This window comes from Salvelinus fontinalis, chromosome 17 (assembly GCF_029448725.1).
Source record: "Salvelinus fontinalis isolate EN_2023a chromosome 17, ASM2944872v1, whole genome shotgun sequence".
Classification (NCBI taxonomy): Eukaryota; Metazoa; Chordata; class Actinopteri; order Salmoniformes; family Salmonidae; genus Salvelinus; species Salvelinus fontinalis.
In genome coordinates, this window is record NC_074681.1 from 40365758 (window position 1) to 40389540 (window position 23783).

The 23783-nt window shown below is 42.0% G+C and overlaps 2 long non-coding RNA genes across 2 annotated transcripts; one reads left to right on the forward strand and one right to left on the reverse strand.

The window, feature by feature from the left end:
* The first annotated feature begins 2629 nt into the window (after positions 1 to 2629).
* Positions 2630 to 3227, forward strand: LOC129814605 (uncharacterized). The gene is made up of 3 exons (XR_008753327.1): positions 2630 to 2709; positions 2884 to 3023; positions 3117 to 3227. It is a non-coding gene; the product is annotated as an uncharacterized LOC129814605 (long non-coding RNA).
* A 12187-nt stretch (positions 3228 to 15414) lies between these two features.
* LOC129814606 (uncharacterized) lies at positions 15415 to 19262 on the reverse strand. Its single transcript, XR_008753328.1, has 4 exons — positions 18778 to 19262; positions 17870 to 17971; positions 17699 to 17775; positions 15415 to 16646 (listed from the first exon to the last, which is right to left on the reverse strand). It is a non-coding gene; the product is annotated as an uncharacterized LOC129814606 (long non-coding RNA).
* Between the last annotated feature and the right edge of the window lie 4521 nt (positions 19263 to 23783).

The window sequence follows — 23783 nt, forward strand, 5'->3', positions numbered from 1 at the left end:
AACCCAGATGGCTGTATGGACGGGGACAGTATATCCCGAGAGAGCCATGTTTCCGTGAAACAGAGTATGTCACAATGCCTGATGTCTCTCTGGAAGGAGATCCTCGCCCTGAGCTCGTCTACTTTATTATCCAGAGACTGAACATTAGCAAGTAATATACTCTGAAGCGGTGGATGGTGTGCACGCCTCCACAGTCGGACTAGAGGTCCAGTCCAAATACCTCTTCTCCGCCGGCAGTGTTTTGGAGCAGCCTCTGGAATAAGTTAAATTGCCCTGGGGGGTATGAACAAAGGATCCAATTCCGAAAAGTGAGGTACCGCCGTTCTGATATCCAAAAGTTCTTTCCGGCTGTATCTAAACATTTTCTGGGCTAATAATGTAACAAATAACACACACAAAAAAAATACTGCAAAGTTGCTTAGGAGCTAGAAGCAGAGCTGCCATATCTGTCGGCGCCATCTGTTCTGTTCTTAGGACACTGTTGTTCAGAGGAGCTAGCCAACAACACAGCTAACACAATAACTTCAAACTGAAGCTGGAAAGACTGCAAACTACCTGCACTAAGTTTAATTTGATCTTTTTTGACTTGACATTTCTTTGTATATATCCATAAAAATCATGCCAGCTGATTTGTGATTTTGACTGGCTGAGAAATGCTGTCTGCCTCTCTCTCTCGTCCCAAAACCCGACCCCTACACGTTCATTACTATGGGACAGTTGGAGATCAAATTTGAATATTGAAACAATGTTGCAAATGTCGGAGAGACAGACAGCAAGGTTTATACAAATCTCTGCTGTTGAAAACTCACTGTTAGTATAAAATAATTGTTAAATAATGTCTAGATGCTTTTTATAGTGGAGATCAAGTTTTAACTTCCCTGCCTGGACTGACAAGACAGTGGATTACGCAGTCAGATGGAACAGAGTAAATAGGCATTTTAACATCATAGATTTAGCTGGTGGTAACTTGTCGAATAGACACCGGCTGGAATTAGCTTTAAACCAATCAGCATTCAGGATTAGATTCAGCCGTTGTATAAAGAGCAAATATCACAACATAGGTTGTAATATGGCTTTTTTACTGTCTTGGCTTTGTCGTGGAAAATCGTATTACAAATATAACACTTACAAGAACTTGTGAATTCAATAAAGGCTTTTAATACAAAATATCAGAAGCCGTGTCAGTCCGCGGAAAAGACCAACTTCCATAAGCACTGGCTCTGTTCTTATAGACATACATCAAATGAGTCCATCCCACATGCAAATTAAGTTCCTTCCCTTAGTCCATCTGCCACCATTATCTTTCAGTTTAAGCTTCCTGCTTGTTCACGCCCAATAACGCCCATATCTGCTTTCAGTTAGGTTATAATGGTGGCAGGACCCCTTCTTGTCCTAAAAATAATATATGTCCATCTATCCTATGGGCCTATGTCTTTGGCCTTCGTACTTATGTTTAGCTTGGTGTGCTCTTTGGTATGTTTGCCCTTATTAGGATCAGCAGACTATGTGTCCCTCTAACATTAGTGTGTCCAGCTGTCCTATGCGCCTATGTGTCGCCTTCTCCTCCTGTGGTCTGATGTACACATTTATATCTGTTCCTATATGTACCATCTACTCCCACAGCTTCCCCAGTGATTTTACACATGCACCGCTATTGGTCAGACACAGGTCACATAATTAGAATCTCTGTGGCAACAGTAACCTGGGCCCAGATCTGTTTGTGCTCTTGTCAACTTCATTGCTCTTATAGCTAAGCCAAAAATCATATTTGGCATGACAGTGAGTGGCAGGGAGTTGATATAAAAAACAAATGGACTGGCACTCAGGCTATGGCAACAGTAGTTCATTGGGCGTCAACCAATGATGACATATCAGGCTCGCCGCCATGTCATAATGGTCGGATGAACTATCACAGGTGAGTTTGTAAGAAATACATTATTGCTATGTTGCTGTTTTCAGGAGAACACCTCAAAGCCCCTGTGTCAGATACCCTCGCGACCAGAGAAGCAAACTTGTCCACTGAAAGGGAAGCCTCCTCAGATCATGATAGAAACAAAGCCGTCAGTGAGCAGCAGATTGCCTGCCATGACAAAGCTTCCGGTCCTACCTGGGGTCGCCTTTAAATTTCATAGAGCCAGCCTGGGTAAAAAGGTAAGCAGAACATATATTTAACAGGATACAGTATAACATTTTTAAAAAGAACATGCATACAATAGAATGGTGCAGTAGAATAGAAGAAGGGTCCAGCAGAATGGTGCAGTAGAATAGAAGAAGGGTCCAGTAGAATAGAAGGGTCCAGTAGAATGTTTATTTTTTTTGTTTATATCCTTGTTCCTTCAGTTGTATCAGCCTACATCTGATTTCAACCTCAGTGACCCAAACTGTCACATTATGAGGCCGACGTACAACAGTTTGCATGACCCAAACCTCAATGAATACTACCATCAGAAGGAAATGCATGAGAAGTTAAAGAAGCGAAACTTCATCACTAAAGAGGACAACGTAAGTTTGAAGTTAATATTATTGTTTCTGAACAGTGTAGTAGAAGACTGTAAGCTTTACCGATAGTTAACTCCAGGAGTATTATAGCAAGAAACATTTTGATTCTCTCTTCTCAAGGTTGTATGCTCATTAAAGGAGTATAACACATACAAACGTTACCTGGATACGGTCAAGACTGACCATCATAAAACGTACAGCAAAAAGTTGGTATGTGGGCAGTATGACTGCGTTCTTAAATGTGAACTTCTGTGAAGATCACACATGTTATTTTCACGAGAAAATGTGAAATGATCATTCATCACTCTAAAAACAATGTAACATGTATTTTATTAGGTAGATAAGTGTTTAAAATGTACAAAAATTGTATTTATCCTATTTAAGAAGGAACAGATACTGAGAATGGTTCAGTTGCAAGAGGAAGGCCATATACCTAAGGACGTTACCCTGGAAGATATGATAGAGTACTTACTGAATAAAGGAGCACAGAACCTGAAGCATCTGCAGTCAACCATTGGTTCCAGGTAGGAAAGAAGTGCATGAGGTAATAAAGTAGAGTTATATAGGCCTACTCTGTGTTGGCAATGTCATGACTCATCTGTTTAATGTATTGATAGGGACAGGGGACAGAAATATGGCCTGCAAACTGCGTTGTATGACCAAGAGAGAAAGTTTAAAGAGGATTGGGTTTCTAAGGAGCGATCCAGGCTGAAACTCATTGAAAAGGATGTGAGGCACGATTTGAACAAGGCCAAGTATATGAAAAAGGCCAAAGAAAAGCGCATCAGAAAGGTACAAATGTCACACTTTCATCATACTTCACAAAACTACCCACAATTATTTTCAAGTTTGAATAAATCATGAAAATGAACAAATAATCTTACCTCAACTTTTGTGGATGCTAAGTTGCTATTTTTGGACTCTATGTTCTTCACAGAAAATGTGCATTATGGAACAAAAACAGTCTATTCAGTTGAGGGTAATGGAAGAGGAATTGAAAAACCTCCAGGAGTTTGAGAGGTTGAGAGAGGCCTCTATCAAACCAAATAAGCTGCTGGAAGAAATATTTGAAAAACCAGGTAAGATTTCATTTGAATTCATCACACAGTTAAGCAATGTTTAAATGACTATGCCAAATGCAACCTACAAGGAGCAGTTGAATGTGTTGTGCTGTATATCATATCGTATTTTTTATTTAAAAAAAAAAAAAAATTATATTATAGCATCTGCTCAGCCTGCTCTCAAACATGCTCACTCCAAAACTGTAAAGAAAACAGTTTCTCTGTCAGGTAAGAACATTTCCTTACTAAAGAACCACAATTTCATTACGAAATGTCTTTCAGAGTATCTTCATAGCCAGTGAATGCTAAATTAAATTTAAAAAAATTTAAATGTGTGTGTGTTATTAATAGGGAAATCTAAGGACAAGCCAGCCATGCTACAGAGGAGACCAAGCCTTGCACCACGCCAGAGGAGACCATGCCTGGATGGTCTGGCACCGCTGAAGGGTTTCCAAGAACCTGTTTTTAGGATCTTCAAAGCCATCAAGGGACAAAGCATCCCAGACAGAGCTCAGCTGAAATCTGTCATCCTCGACCACTTAGGCTCCAAGCTTGTCAGGAAGCAGCTGGCGGAGTCAATCAGGGATGAGGTCAAACTGACGATTCCAGGGTCTACACCAGCGGCACAAAGGGCTCTGAGTGCCAGAATCGCTTACGATGTGTTGAAGTGCGTCTCTCGAGCGGCCAATCCTAGCAATGAACCTGCCTGCAGACTCTGTGGGGGAAACACAATCAAACCCAATGCTCAAGCAGATGATCCAGAACCAGAGGGGCGGATGGCCAACGGAGAAGACATAAACACCTATGTGACAACGTTGATCACTGACGTTCTGGAGGAAGTCCAGGAGCAGGTTATCGTAATGATCCGAGAAGACTCCCCTACCCAATTCAGAGTTGTCTCTGCAAAGGCCAGCCAAACAGCCATTGATGTGGTAAGCAATGTTTTGGAAGACATTAGACACTTATTAAATGAGGAAAACATTGAAGAGCTTGCACTAGACTGTGATGGTGAAGAAGGCACCTCAGGTATAACAAACATTCAGCCACCTGCATTGACTGCATTAAAAAAGGCAGACCCCGAGAACCGCCGAGATTCCTGTTCAAAACTAGAAGGTGTCGCCTGTGACCTTATTAGCACTGCATATGACAGCATCCTATTCGAGCTGGCTTTTCCTGAGCTTCAGGGTGAAAGAGATGAAAAAGCTCCTTCCCTGACTCTGGAAATACTTCCCTCGGAGCCAGTGATCTCATCTTTATCCAACTCTCCCAGTTGTGGAATGGTGTTTTCATCTGACACTTCAGAGGTTGCAGAGAACAACAGTGAGACAAGCAGCTCCGAGGCCTCCGCAGCTGCATCAACCTCATCCCAGGAGACGGATACCACAACCACTGTGGAATGCAAAGAAGAAAGAGTAGAGAATGGTAACACCAGTGAAACAGACAACGTCCTTTCTGTCTCCTCAGTCAATACTGAAGAAGTTGTTTCAAAGCCTATTCTCTTGCACAAGGTGAAGAAAAAAAATGCAGCCACCAGAAGCGCTTCTCTTCCCAACCTGTATGGACTTGTTGTGGATGCAGTTATGGACCACTTCAGCACAGAACCCTTCAAAGACAATCTGTCCCAATCAGTGAAGAATGAGGTGAGACGCACCCTTTCTATGCCTGAATGTGGATTGTTGAACCTTCAAATTGATAATTACTTTGAGAGGAAAATGCTAGAGGATATGCTGAAGGAAGTATCCCGACAGTGCGGAGGAACAAGCTCTAGCACCGTGGCTGGAGAGGATACAGATGAAGAAGAGAGCTACAGACTAGAATCTGCTGCAGCACAACTGATACAGAAGGTTTTCCAGGAGGTCAAGACAAATTTTGTTGTCAAGATCAAGAATGGTTCTCCCAAGAGATGTCTATCCCCAGAAGTAAGTCAATATATTAATGTTGTATGTACTGTGTAATGTTGTATGCAACATTTATATGTGCTGTGTGATGCCGTGACACTTTTCCTACAAGGGAGGTCATGTACACTGAGTATACTAAGCATTAGGAACACCTTCCTAATCTAATATTGAGTGGTGTCGAAAGCTTTCCACAGGGATGGTGGCCCATGTTGACTCCAATGCTTCCCACAGTTGTGTCAAGTTGGCTGGATGTCCATTGGGTTGTGGACTATTCTTGGAAATGTTGAGCGTGAAAAACCTAGGAACGTTGCAGTTCTTGACACAAGCTGGTGTGCCTGGCACCTACTACTATACCCCGTTCAAAGGCAATTCAATGTTTTGTCTTGCCCATTCACCATTTAATTGGCACACATGGTCCCAGTGCTTAGAAATCCTTCTTTAACCTGTCTCCTCCCCTTCATCTACACTGATTTGAAGTGGATTTAACAAGTGACATCAATAAGGGATCATAGCTTTCACCTGGATTCACCTGGTCAGTCTGTCATAGAAAGCAGGTGTTCTTAATGTATTTGTGTTGATGTTTTATCTGTGTATATGGTGATCTGATTGATTGTTGATATGATTGTTGATGGGGATGCTTCTATTTGCAACACCAAGATAAGTTCCTAGTATCATTTGTTCAGTGGTGGAAAAAGTACCCAATTGTCATATTTGAGTAAAAGTGAAGATACCTTAATAGAAAATGACTCAACTAAAAATGAGTCACCCAGTAAGATAATACTTAAGTAAAAGTCTAAAAGTATTTGGTTTTAAATATATCTAAGAATCAAAAGTAAAAGTACAGTATAAATCATTTCAAATTCCTTATATTAAGCAAACCAGACAGCACCATTTTTTTGTAATTTTAAATTACAGATAGCCAGGAGCACACTCCAACACTTACAAATGAAGCATGTGTATTTAGAGAGTCTGCCAGGGATGTTCTCTTGATAAATGTGTGAATTGGACTATTTTCCTGTCCTGCTAAGCATTCAAAATGTAATGAGTACTTTTGGATGACAGGGAAAATGTATGGAGTAAAAAGTACTTTATTTTCATGAGGAATGTTGTGAAGTAGAAGTAAAAGTTGTCAAAAATATATAAATAGTGAAGTACAGATACCCAAATAAACTACTGAAGTAGTACTTTAAAGTATTTTTACTTAAGTACTTTACACCACTGCATTTGTTGCATGGCGATAAATTATTCTGATTCTATCTCCAAAGGTAAGCCGAACAGCCATCAATGCTGTGAGCAGTCTTCTGGGTGACATGGAGACAACTGTGATGGCCAGTGTTCCATGTTCTTGTACTACTTCCAGAGCAGATATGGAAGGAATGCTCTCTGAGGCAACAGGCGAGCACCCAGCGAAATCAATGGCCTCTGCAAAAGTTGAGTTGATCGCTGATGATTTAGTGGAAGATGCCATCGATATGTGCAGTGAAATGATTTTAGACGACCAGCCACTAGCCCTACTACATGACGATCCTGAAGAAGCTACATCAAATGTTGTTGTTCCTGGACCAATTCAGAGCAGCCTGTCTGGATTTGATGAACGCCACACAAAATCACAGGTCCTTGCAGTAAAGATTGAAGACCATGAAGTAAAGCCAATTTTGATCCAAGACACAGCGCTCATATCTCCAGGTGAGAAGAATACGGATGAAAAAAGAGTCATTAGAGTAAGTTATGTCTTTAACTCATCCCCTAGAAGGAAAGCTCACCGGGCCACCAGAAGCACCTCTTTCCCTAACCTCTATGTCACCCTTGTGGATGGAGTTCTGGACCAAATTAGCACAGAACCTTTCAAAGAAACCCTGGCCCAATCTGTGAGGAATGAGGTAAGACATTCTGTCTCTTTGCCTCAATTTGGATCGGTGAACCTCAAAAGCGAGGACTGCTCAGAGAAAGAAATGATTGAGGATATGTTGAAAAGTGTATCCAGAAAACGCAGTAAAGACCAGGCCTGTCAGCTGACCGGGAAAGCCAGTGAGACCATGAATGCCAACGTAGATGCCATTTCACTTACCCCCAAACTACAGTCTACTGCCAAAGACCAAATCATCAAAGTTCTGGAGCAGGTCAACACTAAAATAATCAATATGATTAGACAAGATTCTCCCAACAGGACGATTTCCCCCAAGGTAAGCCAGACTGCCATCAATGCTGTCAGCAACATTTTGGGTGCTATGGGAACCTCTCTCAAGGCAAGCAACACACCATTTGTTCCTAATGTGGCTGGACTCCAGCCTGACCTAGATGATGTAGCATCTTACTCAACTGAAGCTTTTGAGGGATATCCAGGGACCTGGATGTCATCCCTGAAGATCAAATATATTGCCTCAGGCCTCATGGACACTGTCTGTGATGACCTACTGGATGAGGATGGTTTCCTCAGACGGAGCGCTGGTGCAATATCCTCACAGGAAGACCTTGATCTTCAGAAGGTAATTACTTCAAAACCAGCATCCCCAGTCAATTGCATGCCCATCAAAGGATACCTGTCAATGTCCTACCTTGATGCTTTGAAGAATCCTGAAGACATTGAAAATGCTACTCACCTCAGTAGAAGCATTGACTCTCTCTCCGTAATTGGTGTGCCTACTTCAACCTCAAAGGAAGTTTCAAACGGCACAGAATTGAAACTGACACAGTTGCAAAAGGATGTCTCTGCATCATCCTCACTTTATGCCATGAGCAACTGTCGGAGCTCATTGGAGTTTCCCTCCAGTCGATCTGATATCCCTATTGACAAAGAGGCCCGAAGGATTTCCTCCACAGACGAAGAAGACAGTCTGTCCAAATCCCTCCTGACCTCTTCCAAATCAGTCTTCAATGTCTCTGGCCTCGTCCCTACTCCTCCAGAGGGAAAGCCAAAGGTGAGGCTGCCACGGCGCCCAGTGCTTCGCCTTAGGAAGGTTCCAGAGGAGCCCCCCAAAAAGATGCATATTTCCACAGTTTGCAGGGATGCTTTTCATTTCCCAACTGAGTCAATGCGATCGACCAGTCCATCATCATTCGAGGGAGAATTCTCAACTCCAGTGTCCCAGAGGCCAAGGTAATACTGTCTTTCTCATAGTCCTAATCTGAAAAGCTTTTTAATACCTAGCCCACTGTTGATATTTAAACAGCCTTGATTCTAAATGTTTTTATTTTTGTAGAGCTTTCGTAGAGCTTTGAGAACTCTGTTATGAAAAGCGCTGCACAAATGAAATGTATTTTTTATTCATTAAGAGCGGTGGACAGCTCAGACAAGGAGTCTATCTTTAATATAGACTCATCCAAAAGACTCGTCACAGAGATAATGCTGTCTGTTCGGGAGGACGTTGTTGACGCAAAGCAGAGAGAGTTGGCCGCACATCTGGCTGCGCTGTCGTCTGACAATGAGATGCTCAGCACTTTGGCTCAGAGTGGGACACCCCGCGCCGATTCATGAACTTCCTCCAACACCTCTCCTCACAGTGAGAGTGATAACTGACTCGGACATACATGGTAGAAGCATTGGCTTACATTGTTTTGAATCACATCGAGCTATTAAAGAATGCATTTATTTTCTAAAAAAGACAAAAGCATTTATTTACAATGTGTAGTTTTTCTTAGATGTAAGTGTTAAGTTAGGAATATTAAATAGACAATTAGGAGAGAGTAATTAAATATCTTTGCTCTGAATGGTGACATTGTTTAAAGAACATGAGAACTTAATTCTCCTAACAAGAACCCTCTGTGGAAAGGGTTCTACATGGAACCCATAAGGGTTATCCTATGGGGACAGCCGCATAACCCCTTTGGAACCCTTTTTTCTAAGAGTGTAGGCCAGTGACACAAAATCTCAATTTAATCCATTTAGAATTCTGTAACACAACAAAATGTGGAAAAGGTCGAGGGGTGTGAATACTCTCTGAAGGCACTGTATGCATTAATTGCCTGGGTAAGGAAGATGCCCAAGAGGCACTCAAGGACCATGAGTCATGTGAGCACTGCAAACTGCTGACGAGGGCAGGTCTGAAGAGGACACTTAAACAAGCTTTGTTCTTGGTTGTCCCTCTCGCCTCCGAGCCAAGAGCAACAGCTGAGGCTCAGCTTCCTGCAACCGAGCCCAGTTGGTGCGATGCCATGGATAGCCTCGACTCAATCCCCTCACTGTCTGATGATGTAGTGTCAGGGGAAGCCGAGTTAGGGGATGAGGAGGATTAATCTCACAGATTTCCTCAAGATAGCTCAGGAGATGGTGGCCGACAACCCTGTTCTCCCGCCCTCTCAGGCCCGCAGGCCTGACGGCGCAGAGAGCAGTGGAGCTGCCCCTGCTCCATTGGAGTTTTGGCTCCTTCATGTCTGCAAGCGGGCCGCGGCACAACTCAGGACCTATTAAGGGGCCTATACAATGGGAAGAGACTCAAGTTCCATACAGCCCGATAAAAGAACTGCTCCCCGCAGTACCAGCTTGCCTCAGGGAAGCTAAGAGCTTGTGGGATAAACCCCTCACTAGCAAGATTCTCACTAGCAAGACTCACTCCCTGGGAAGAAGTAGCGCTTTACTGCCTCCGTTTTTTAGAAGACATAGAAGGCATCAGCCAAAGCAATCAGATCTCTCAATGTGACGTCTTTATTGTTGGCAAACTCTGGCCCTATACGATTGGGAGGAGATCTATATGATTAAAGACCTGAACTTCCATGACACCCGTAGTGCCATTCAAGACTGTGGTCGTACCATGAGAAAGGCGGTGGAAGGAGAAAGGTTAGTTGAGCTTATCCAGCTTAACGGAAAAAAGAAAAATTGGACCTCCTGGATGCCCCAATGACACCCAAGGAGTTGTTCAGGTCCACTGTCGCTGCCATGTGGCAGAAGTGTGACATGCGCCCAGTGGTGGAAAAAGTTCCCAATTGTCATACTTGAGTAACAGTACATATACCTTAATAGAGAGTTACTCAAGTAAAAGTGAAAGTCACCCAGTAAAATACTACTTGAGTAAAAGTCTAAAAGTATTTGGTTGTAAATATACTTAAGTATCAAAACTAAATGGAATTGGTCAAATATATTTAAGAACCAAAAGTAAAAGTAAAAATATAAAATATTTAAAATTCCTTATATTAAGCAAAGCAGATGGCACAATTTTCTTGTTTTTAAAATGTACGGATAGCCAGGGGTACACTCCAATGCTCAGACATCATTTACAAATAATGCATTTGTATTTAGTGAGTCTGCCAGACCAGAGGCAGTAGGGATGACCATGTGTTCTCTTGATAACAGAGTGAATTGGAAAATTTTCCTGTCCTGTTAATTAAGTACTCAACATGTAATGAGTACTTTTGGGTGTCAGGGAAAATGTACGGTGTAAAAAGTACATTATTATTACTTAAGTACTTTACACCAATTCATGCGCCAGAAAGAAGGCGAAGCCTTCAACTTCTGCCTGCCCCGCAGACCCGTTGGTTCCTGCATCTCTCCCCAGACTCACAGCTGGGCCTTCCACACCTTCAGAGAAGTGCTAAGAATTTATTAAATAATTATTATAACAATATAATAATATTAATCTCATCCGTTTTTTGTTGGAAAGGAAAGGGTTAACACGGAAGAGAGAAAAAAGATCCAATCAGGATTTTTCTTTGCTGGTCTCTGGTGAGATACATCTAGCTAGCTAAGTCAGCCCTTGGCTAGGCCATCAGAAGCTAGATAAAGGCATCTGCCATTCAACTGTACTAGGGCAACATTTTGGAGAGACAGTGGAATCAACCAATCACATTTTGACTTAATGGATATTCACCAGAATAAGAACCTCAATATTTATTGGAAAGGAGCATCAAGCTCATCACCTTGCACTTTTATTACCCCTTGAAGTTCATCCATTTCAAAAAAAATCTGTAGCCTAATAAACTGCATGCTTTCCCGAGTCGTAGTGGGAGGATCACACAACATATCATTGTGTGACTCCAAGTTTACATTGATGTGATGGTATTATAGAAATATTTGCATATAAAGGCCTTTCCATCGCCATTTCTCACATAGTTAATTTTACCTACACAAAAAGTTTCCATCAGGCCTGTCGTGACATTTTTTTATCTGACATGTACTTTACTCTCATAAAAAGGTGGATGGAAACCTGGTTACTGAGGCACTACACAGCTGTTACCTAATGCTGCACCCACTATTCATTTAAAATCGGCTGTAAAAAGAGACGCGCGCTTCATGATAGGCTTAAAATCCTTTCATGGAATTGGATGCTAAGACTTATCTGTTCTTTGTTTTCAAGATTTTATATCCAATAAATTAATTACTATATGACAAAAGATGCAGTGTTTGGAATTTGTGATCATTTTGATTAAGGTGACATTACAAAACTTGTTAAACAACATGACATTTCCTGATAGTGAGAATGAACATGATGGCTATGGCTATATGCAGGTGTCTATACATGGGGTTGAGTTGTGTGGTGTCGCATTGTTGCTATACAAAATGCGGCTTGGCTGGGAAAACTTCAAGAGCGACTGCCCATAAAAAAAAGAAAAATCCCTTTGAAAACGGCCTATGAAAAGGATGTTGCAAATACGGTCCATTTCTGCTGTACTGTATTATTAGCAATCACCTTCAGTTTCATATTGTGGATGTGTTGAGTACCAGTTTTGTTCAATTTAATGACATATTGCAAAATTGTTTCTTACTAATTATTTGTGGACTTTACCAATGTCATTGTACTTCCATGCCACCGTAAGTTAATGTAATATAGATGAAACAGTCACATTAGCCTCCAAGGTGCAACCCATGTCTAGGGTACAAATACATATTGGCTGCAGCTACGGTGATACTAGCTAACTCATGTCTGACGACAACATTGTAATAACTAGCAGCAACAACACCAAACCAACCCAGGGCCATAGCGAAACAGTTGGTTGCATAGTATAACAGCGTCACCACCCTCAATCGAATCTGGAGCCAGTCAGTCTACATCAGTAAAGTCAAATCAAATGTATTTATATAGCCCTTCTTACATCAGCTGATATCTCAAAGTGCTGTACAGAAACCCAGCCTAAAACCCCAAACAGCAAGCAATGCAGGTGTAGAAGCACGGTGGCTAGGAAAAACTCCCTCGACAACTCACGGTGGCTAGGAACCAGGCTATGAGGGGTGGCCAGTCCTCTTCTGGCTGTGCCGGGTGGAGATTATAACAGAACATGGCCAAGATGTTCAAATATTCATAAATGACCAGCATGGTCAAATAATAATAATCACAGTAGTTGTCGAGGGTGCAACAAGTCAGCACCTCAGTAGTAAATGTCAGTTGGCTTTTCATAGCCGAGCATTGAGAGGTCGAGACAGCAAGTGCAGTAGAGAGAGAGAGAGAGAGGGCGAGAAAGGGTCAAACAGCAGGTCCAGGATAAGGTAGCAGGTCCGGTGAACAGGTCAGGGTTCCATAACTGCAAGCAGAAACTGGACATTGTTTGACAAGGTAGCACATCCGGTGATTGATTACCTTTTAGGTTTTTATTTTCCACTCCCTATCCCTACATAAATAGGGTAAAGGAAACATTCTCTTTTTTATGTGCATAACTGACTATTTTATCATATATTCAATTAAAACAAATGCTCATATCTTTGAGTTACTGTACTTACTTTCTTTTTGCATATAAGCAATGTAAATTCTACGGGGAAACCCCTAAAAAATCTTGTGTTATTGTAACATTGTATATTATATTTATTGTATTTCATATTGCATTGTCGTCTAACTCAAAGTTGCATGAAAAAGAATCAAATCAAATAACTCAGGTGAGTGTTTTGTTGAAAAAGGTGTACTGTACTCGTGGTCATATTGCAAATAAACTTGCAGCCTTGAATCACTCCCATTTTGTGGTGCTGAATTAATCCAAAATTAATATAGAACTGTTGTTTCCGATCAACAAATATGTTAGAATTAATGTTGTTGTATTGTACTGGAATACATGACAGCAAACTATACTTTAACGGGTTCAAATAAGAAAAACTATTCTAATAGGATTCTGACTGGGGGGCCAAGACTATTGGATCCAATAGGATTACTTTGGATTTCCAATAGGAAAAGGGTAATCCAATAGGATTCTGATAGAGGTGACAAAAATCCTATATGATTGTCAGAATCCTATAGGATTCTATTGGAAAAATCACTATTCCTATAGGATTTTTTGACTAGGGTCATATAATTGTATTGTTATATAGAGGCAATTCCATTTCGGATGCTTCCCAATCTACATAAAAGGCTACTGAGAGATTCTGGCATTTAAGCCCTTGTTCTAATATCCAGAATCAGATGAACTTATGGACACCATTTTTATGTCTCTGCGAGCTCTATGAAGGATTTTGGCGGTAGTTTTCATGTGCTAATGCTAACTAGCATTAGCACAATGACTGGAAGTCTACAGATACGGTAGCAATACTACTGGAATCCACAAGTTCATTTTTCTCTGGGTCAGTAGAACAAGGGCTTGAATGCCAGAATCTCGCAGTATCCCTTTAAATACTATCGGGAATTCCTCTTGCCTTGGTCTGCAAATGCGATTAAAGATGTGCATTAGCCTTTTATAAAGGCCATATGAGCAGCTGCCAGGAGTGTTGTTAGTAAAAGCATTCAAGTTTCATTAAAAAATGTATTTTGCTGTGTCGTGTAGGTAGTAAGCCATGCATGATACAAATATACTGAGCTGTCCATGGTGCTGAAGTTAGAGATCAATGTACCGGTAATGCAGAAGCCTACTGATCGCCAGCAGGCCACATCAACTCGTGGCACGTGGCCATGGGTACATGCAGGGCCTTCAGAAATATTCACACCCCATTACCTTTTCCACATTTTGTTGTATTACAGATTCATTTAGAATGGATTAAATTGAGATGTTGTGTCACTGGCCTACATACAATACCCCATAATGTTGAAGTGGAATGATGTTTTTAGACATTTTACAAATGAATAAAACATTTAAAGCTGAAATGTCAAAAAGCATTCAACCCCTTTGTCATGGCAACCGTACATAACTTCAGGAGTCAAAATGTGCTTAACAAGTCACATAGTAAGTTGTATGGACTCACTGTGTGCAATAATAGTGTTCAACATGATTTTTGAATGACTACTTCATCGCCAAGAAACAGAAAAGAGCTAAGCACAGGCAAAATCCTAAAAAAAACATAGTTCAGTCTGCTTTCCAACAGACACTAGGAAACAAATTCACCTTTCAGCAGGACAATAACCTAAAAAAACAAGGACCAATATACACTGGACATTGAATGTTCCTGAGTGGCGTAGTTACAGTTTTGACTTAAATTGGCTTGAAAATCTATGGCAAGACTCGAAAATGGCTGTTTAGCCATGATCAACAATCAACTTGACAGAGCGTGAAGAATTGTTAAAAGAATAATGTAAAACATATTGTACAATCCAGGTGTACTCTAAGAGACTTACCCAGAAAGACTCACAGTTGCCATAGTGAAGACATCAACACTAGGAAATAACACATATGGAATCATGTAGTAACCAAAAAAGTGTTAAACAAATCAAAATATATTTTGAGAGTAAAACATAAAGAAAAACCCTTGAAAGAGTAGGTGTGTCCAAACTTTTGACTGGTACGGTATATGGCTGACTTGCTTAAATAAACATGGTTTCTACTGACTCCTTGTGGATTTGTGTACAGTAACTCGTTAAGAACCGCATTCTCCGTATTATGAATTATGAATGCCGACATGAGTTTTGACACATAGCTCTAAATATATGCAAGTGCAAGCCAACAAGCTGCTATGAGGTAGGCCTTCCTTCAGCACTTTCAAAATGGATACCGACAGAAATTCAGGTAGATGTTAGGTCAGATAAATTCAGCAAGATGTTGACGCCTTAACTTTACTCTTCTTTAAGTCACCACAAGCACACAGAGAGAGAGAGAGATGCGGTTAGCCTACCATTTGAAGTATTTTATTAGGCCTATTGTGGTCTAAAAAAAAGGAAAACACAATCATGAAGATCCACTTTTATAGACAATATACCGATGCACAGACAGCGCATTGCACAAACAAAACAACCCTCCAAATATCAACTGGAATCACATGGGTCTATTACTGAACTTTTTGTTGAAAACAAAATATTTGAATGGGAAGAGACTGTCACTGGGAAACATGGTTACAAACCCAACAACATTATATAGTATCCCCTCCTAGCGGAGAAAAGCACATGAGCTAATTATAATACACAAAGTAAGCAAAACATAATGCATAATTCCAACATTGCTTAAAATTATTAGATACTAATGAGATAGACCTATATAAGAAATATAGCAATTGAGACGTACAAACTATGGCATAAGGGAACGATGAGTGGATAAGAGGCAAGCCGTAATTTCGATTTAGACATTAATGATGAGCAAGCCAAAACAGATGTAGTTGATATGCCTATTTGTCCAACAATTTTGAAATGGTCAGAGACAGCATTCAGAACATCAGCCGTTCTTACAGTATTTTCCCTGTATACCAAGTCAGAACTGTAGGATAAATAACGGGGGCATGTAAGGAGACAATGAAAGCTCTTACAATATTCGATGATGACATTTCTCTAAAACAGGCTAATCAGTCCACCAAGTCAGAACACTAGGCTAAATTCTGAGAGGGAAAGGGTGTGACTTAGGGTGACACACATGGGCTACTAACAGCTTACTACACAACATACAGGTGGCAATGCAGTCCTTCTTGTGGGCAAACTTTGTCATCAAACTTTGTCATCAAACTCTGGCATTCTCTGGATTAATGGTGCTTTCAAGACAACTGGGAACGCTGAAAGGTTCACGACGTTAGTGACCTTCAGGTCGGAAAGTCGGAGCTCTAGAAAGAGGCCCAAGTTCCCGACTTGCACTTCCGAGTCGAATGGCTCGTAAAAGCTACTTTCAAAAGCTACTGGCTGAAATTATACAAACCTCTGTAGCATCACTTTTTTTTAAATTACTGAAACAGAATAAAAAATCATATAAAATTCAGTAAGTAGTATAATAGTTCAAATCTGCATACTGTATAAGTTGCAGCACATGATGTACCATAAAAACGTTAACCTGTTATGCATTGAATCATAATCCATCAAACCTTCTGGACAGTTTTCACAGTCAGTTGAAAGTCCAGATCAGGTTGCTGCGCACCAATGATGTCATAGAGCTAGAAGAGAGAATATTTGACGTAATCTTAAACTCATCTGATCCATATCTTATTCCAACAGAAATAATATTATTATAATAAATAACTAATATTCAGTGGAACTATATATAAACTATATACATACTGTACATTGCTACCAGGGAAATACACTGAACAAAATATAAACGCAACCTGTACAGTGTTAGTCCCATGCTTCATGAGCTGAAATAAAAGTTCCCCGAAATTTTCCAAACGCACAAAAAGATTATTTTTCTTACATTTTGTGCAAAATTATGTTTATATCCCTGTTAGTGAGCATTTCTCCTTTGCCAAGATAATTCATCCACCTGACTGGTTTGGCATATTACAAAGCTGATTAAACAGCATGATCATTACACAGGTGCACCTTGTCCTGGGGACAATAAAAGGCCACTCTCAAATGGGCAGTTTTGTCACACAACGCCACAGAAGTCTCAAGTTTTGAGGGAGTGTGTAAATGGCGTGCTTATTGCAAGAATGTCCACCAGAGATGTTTCAAGAGAAGTTAATGTTAATTTCTCTAGCATAAGCTGCCTCCAATGTCCTTTTAGAGAATTTGGCAGTACATCCAACCAGCCTCACAACCGCAGACCACGTGTATGGCGTCCTGTTGGCGAGCGGTTTGCTGATATCAACATAGTGAACAGAGTGCCCCATGGGGGCGGTGGGGTTATGGTATGGGCAGGCATAAGCTACAGACAACGAACACAATTGCATTTTATAGATGGCAATTTGAATGCACAAAAATACCATGATGAGATCCTGTGGCCTATTGTGAGGTCCATTTTTTTTTTAAGGTATCTGTGACCAACAGATGCATATCTGTATTCCCAGTCATGTGAAAACCAGAGATTAGGGCCTAGTGAATTTATTTCAATTGACAGATTTCCTCATATGAACTGTAACAGTAAAATCAATGAAATTGATGCATGTTGCGTTTATATTTTTGTTCAGCAGATGCATCACTGTTAGGGTTGAGTTTTTTAAAATTTTTAAATCAAGCAGACCACCATGATTGCATAAGGAAACATTACCTGACTCAAGACTGGATCAACTGTCGTCTCATTTAGCTCCTGATAAGAAGTGACAACTGTTCGAAGAATTGCAAATCCTATTCGGGTAAGAGTATTAGATTCATTCAGTATTTAAAGACAATTATTAAAGTATCATAATTAAATGTATGTACTTCATGCTTATATACCCACCACTTGTCGCTGCTTCAGTACCAAAAGGTGGGTCCACATATGGAGTTGGAGGTGTTGTTACCTGTATTGTGCTGTTCACTTGTCCCATTGAAGGTGTTGGAGCTTATGGGGAAAATATTGACGTGAAATTATATCTCATTAGCCTGAATTCCAGACCTGTTTTATGCTAACTTTTCACTCCTTGTACTCAGTGTCATTATGGAAAACATTACAAAAATTACAAAGAGTGGAATGTTAGCCCTAACAGACTGGTACCCAGTCTAGTATCTCATATCTACTGTATGACCACAACCAGCAATAAAAAAAGGTTTTCCACAGTAGTCATCACACTTCTCTACTTTCTTCTATAATTTTAAATACCACACACAAAATGATCCAGATTCAATGATCTGATCTATTTTTTACCTTTATTTAACTAGGCAAGTTTTTTGGTACCCTTCTCCAGATCTGTGCCTCGGCACAATCCTGTCTTGGAGCTCTAAGGACAAGTCCTTCGACCTCATGGCTTGGTTTTTGCTCTGACATGCACTGTCACTTGTGGGACCTTTTTATAGAGACAGTTGTGTGCCTTGCCAAATTATTATTATTATTTTTTTAACTAGGCAGGTCAGTTAAGACTTTTACCTTGTCACCTCGGGGATTCAATCTTGTAACCTTTCGGTTACTAGTCCAACGCTCTAACCACCTGCAGTCCCATTGTATTGTTCTATAATTTTCCACCCATAATAAATAAGTTAGGCTTACTCATGATGCTGACTACTCATGACTGGAAGACACACTGACTATTCCATGTCTTCACTGATGTCTGGGTTTGGTCATACTTTAGCAATCATTGTCCTCAGGACTAAAGGTCTCACACACCTTATTTTGATCATAAACACGAAAAAAATATTAAATGGATAACTTACCAAAGGTTTGCCCTGCAGACAATGCAAAACATCCACCACAAAATAATAGGAACAGCATTATGTTGTTTCAGGTGACAGAACACAGACTGTGCTCTGGTGTGACAAGATTCAGTTCAGCGAGTCCGTCTGACAATCTTTGTGAGGCACGAGGAAGTGGTTGCCTCTTTTCTTTGTGGAAGAGGCGTTTTGAAGGCGTTTTGCCAGCATTTTGAACAATGCCCAGGTTTTCAAAGAAATCATTTGTGGCACAAGTGATTTGAGCCAAAAGGTCAGGCAGCCTCTTCTTGAACCCATTTGAATAGCTATGAGGAAGTTGTTTCATATATCAGACATACCGTTTTATTTTTTGGGCATTTTACCGCCTTTTTCTCCCCAATTTCGATCTTATCGCTGCAACTCCCCAAAAGCGCTCGGGAGGCGAAGGTTGAGTCATGCGTCCTCCGAAACATGACCCGCCAAACCGCGCTTCTTAACACCCGCCCACTCAAACCGGAAGCCAGCTGCACCAATGTGTCAGAGGAAACACCGCCCAACTGACGACAGAGGTCAGCCTGCAGGCGCCCGGCCCACACAAGGAGTTGCTAGAGCTTGATGAGACAAGTAAATCCCCCCCAGCCAAACCCTCCCCTAACCCAGATAATGCTGGGCCAATTGCGCGCCGCCCTATGGGACTCCCAATCATGGCTGGTTGTGATACAGCCCGAGATCGAACCCAGGTCTGTAGTGACGCCTCAAGCATTGCGATGCAGTGCCTTACACCACTGCACCATTCGGGAGCCCCTTAACCCATTTTATATCAAGACCTCAAACAGTATGTTTTAAACAAATTACATTTATGTATCAATTAATTTATCATTCTGACAAGCAGCCATAGATAATAATTTAATATTGGGATATATCCAGAAACATACTCCATCACTCTTGAATGGGAGTTTGGAACCACCAAGACTCTTCCTAGAGCTGGCCGCCCGGCCAGAACCTTCCAGAAAGTTAACCATCTTTGCAGCACTCCACCAATTAGGCCTTAATGGTAGAGTGACCAGATGGAAGCCACTCCTCAGTATAAGGCACATGACAGCCTGCTTGGAGTTTGCCAAAAGGCACCTAAAGATTCTCAGACAATGAGAAACAAGATTCTCTGGTGTGATGAAACCAAGATTCAACTCTTTGGCCTGAATGCCAAGCGTCACGTCTGGAGGAAACCTGGCACCATCCCTATGGTGAAGCATGGTGGCGGCAGCATCATGCTGTGGGGATGTTTTCAGCATTATCATGCTGAAACATGAGGTGATGGCGGTGGATGAATGGCACGACAATGGATCTCAGGATCTTTTCATGGTATCTCTGTGCATTCAAATTGACATCGATAAAATGCAATTGTGTTTGTTGTCCGTAGCTTATGCCTGCCAATACCATAATACCAATGCCACCATGTGGCACTCTGTTCTCAACGTTGACATCAGCAAACCGTTCGGCAATTTGAATGATATGTTACAAATTCCAAATCGTACAATATTTTACAAATTTGTAAGTGCTTAAGAATCATTCAATCTCTTTAATAAAGGACACATGCCATGGTTATCACTCCCACCATGCCACTGAGATATAACTGTGCCTTGAGATATACAACACAAAACTTTATGAATGGCATTGTAGCTTCTTAAGTAGCATGTTAAAGCAGAATTGTTATAGCACATGACATGAGTGGTTATGTAGCCTGTGTTATAGAGGCAGATGACATAAGGGCACATTACAACAAAGTTGCCTGTCATCGATAGCAATCATTATCACTGCCTACGACAGACATAACGTCTTATGTAACTGTTATAAAGGTTTTATTATGAATGCATACATAAGGAGGACTACGGTAAAGTGTTACCCAATATTTCATGTTTTGCAATTCATGGTTTGTTTTCTATCATTGAATAATGGTAACACACTTGTTATCATGCTGGGAAACCAGTTCTTTGTTCATCTGCGTGAACGTGCCTTAGGCATGCTGCAAGGAGGCATGAGGACTGCAGATGTGGCCAGGGCAATACATTGCCATGTCCGTACTGTGAGACGCCTAAGACAGCGCTACAGGGAGACAGGATGGACAGATGATTGTCCTCACTGTGGCAGACCACGTGTAACAACCCCTGCACAGGATCGGTACATCTGAACATCACACCTGCGGGACAGGTACAGGATTGGCAACAACAACTGCCCAAGTTACACCAGGAACGCACAATCCCTCCATCAGTGCTCAGACTGTCCGCAATAGGCTGCGATAGGCTGGACTGAGGCAGGTCCTCACCAGACATCACCGGCAACAACATCACCTATGGGCACAAACCCACCGTCACTGGACCAGACAGGACTGGCAAAAAGTGCTCTTCACTGACGAGTCGCGGTTTTGTCTCACCAGGGGGGATGGTCGGATTCGCGTTTATCGTCGAAGGAATGAGCGTTACACCGAGGCCTGTACCCTGGAGCAGGATCGATTTGGAGGTGGAGGGTCCGTCATGGTCTGGGGCGGTGTGTCACAGCATCATCGGACTGAGCTTGTTGTCATTGCAGGCTCATCCTCATGTGGTACCCTTCCTGCAGGCTCATCCTGCCATGACTCTCCAGCATGACAATGCCACCAGCCATACTGCTCGTTCTGTGCGTGATTTCCTGCAAGACAGGAATGTCAGTGTTCTGCCATGGCCAGCGAAGAGCCCAAATCTCAATCCCATTGTGCAGGTCTGGGTCCTGTTGGATCGGAGGGTGAGGGCTAGGGCCATTCCCCCCCAGAAATGTCCGGGAACTTGAAGGTGCCTTGGTGGAAGAGTGGGGTAACATCTCACAGCAAGAACTGGCAAATCTGATGCAGTACATGAGGAGGAGATGCACTGCAGTACTTAATGCAGCTGGTGGCCACACCAGATACTGACTGTTACTTTTGATTTTGACCCCCCCCCCCCTTTGTTCAGGGACACATTATTTCATTTCTGTTAGTCACATGCCTGTGGAACTTGTTCAGTTTATGTCTGTTGTTGAATCTTGTTATGTTCATACAAATATTTACACATGTTAAGTTTGCTGAAAATAAACGCAGTTGACAGTGAGAGGACGTTTCTTTTCTTGTTGAGTTTGTGAAAACGGCGCATTTCTATGTTTTGTAGTTAAAAAGTTCTACCCGATGACATCATCAAAGGTTTAGAAAAAGCACTATGAGAATCGAGGTGATGTAGGGCGCAAGAAAATACTCTTCCTCTGGCTAGAAACGTGTACTTCTAATTAGAGGTCGACCGATTATGATTTTTCAATGCCGATACCGATACCGATTATTGGAGGACAAAAAAGGCCGATGCCGATTAATCAGCCGATTTATATATATATATATTTAAAGTTAAATACACTGCTCAAAAATATAAAGGGAACACTAAAATAACACATCCTAGATCTGAATGAACTATTCCTGTTAAATACTTTTTTCTTTACATAGTTGAATGTGCTGACAACAAAATCACACTCAATGGAAATCGGATGGTCTCCTGAGGGATCTCCTCCCAGACCTGGACTAAAGCATCCGCCAACTCCTGGACAGTCTGTGGTGCAACGTGGCGTTGGTGGATGGAGCGAGACATGATGTCCCAGATGTGCTCAATTGGATTCAGGTCTGGGGAACGGGCGGGCCAGTCCATAGCATCAATGCCTTCCTCTTGCAGGAACTGCTGACACACTCCAGCCACATGAGGTCTAGCATTGTCTTGCATTAGGAGGAACCCAGGGCCAACCGCACCAGCATATGGTCTCACAAGGGGTCTGAGGATCTCATCTCGGTACCTTATGGCAGTCAGGCTACCTCTGGCGAGCACATAAAGGGCTGGGCGGCCCCCCAAAGAAATGCCACCCCACACCATGACTGACCCACCGCCAAACCAGTCATGCTGGAGGATGTTGCAGGCAGCAGAACGTTCTCCACGGCGTCTCCAGACTCTGTCACGCCGGTCACATGTGCTCAGTGTGAACCTGCTTTCATCTGTGAAGAGCACAGGGCGCCAGTGGCGAATTTGCCAATCTTGGTGTTCTCTGGCAAATGCCAAACGTCCTGCACGGTGTTGGGCTGTAAGCACAACCCCCACATGTGGACGTCGGGCCCTCATACCACCCTCATGGAGTCTGTTTCTGACCGTTTGAGCAGACACATGCACATTTGTGGCCTGCTGGAGGTCATTTTGCAGGGCTCTGGCAGTGCTCCTCCTTGCACAAAGGCGGAGGTAGCGGTCCTGCTGCTGGGTTGTTGCCCTCCTACGGCCTTCTCCACGTCTCCTGATGTACTGGCCTGTCTCCTGGTAGCGCCTCCATGCTCTGGACACTACGCTGACAGACACAGCAAACCTTCTTGCCACAGCTCGCATTGATGTGCCATCTTGGATGAGCTGCACTACCTGAGCCACTTGTGTGGGTTGTAGACTCCATCGCATGCTACAACTAGAGTGAGAGCACCGCCAGCATTCAAAAGTGACCAAAACATCAGCCAGGAAGCATAGGAACTGAGAAGTGGTCTGTGATCAACACCTGCAGAATCACTCCTTTATTGGGGGTGTCTTGCTAATTGCCTATAATTTCCACCTTTTGTCTATTCCATTTGCACAACAGCATGTGAAATGTATTGTCAATCAGTGTTGCTTCCTAAGTGGACAGTTTGATTTCACAGAAGTGTGATTGACTTGGAGTTACATTGTGTTGTTTAAGTGTTCCCTTTATTTTTTTGAGCAGTGCACTTTTGGGGGGGGAAGCCTGGCTTCCCTTGGCATCCATGAATGCACGCCACTGCTCGTTGATGAGAGGTCGAAGGAGAATGGCAAGAATCATGCAAGCTAACAGGTGGACCACAAACAGGTAAATAATTGAACAGTACAAGTGGTGTGCAGAACAGTATCTCAGAACGCACTTGTCGGTCATTGTCATGGATGGGCTATTGCCGCAGACTACCACATCTGGTTCTACTCCTATCAGCTAAGAACAAAAGC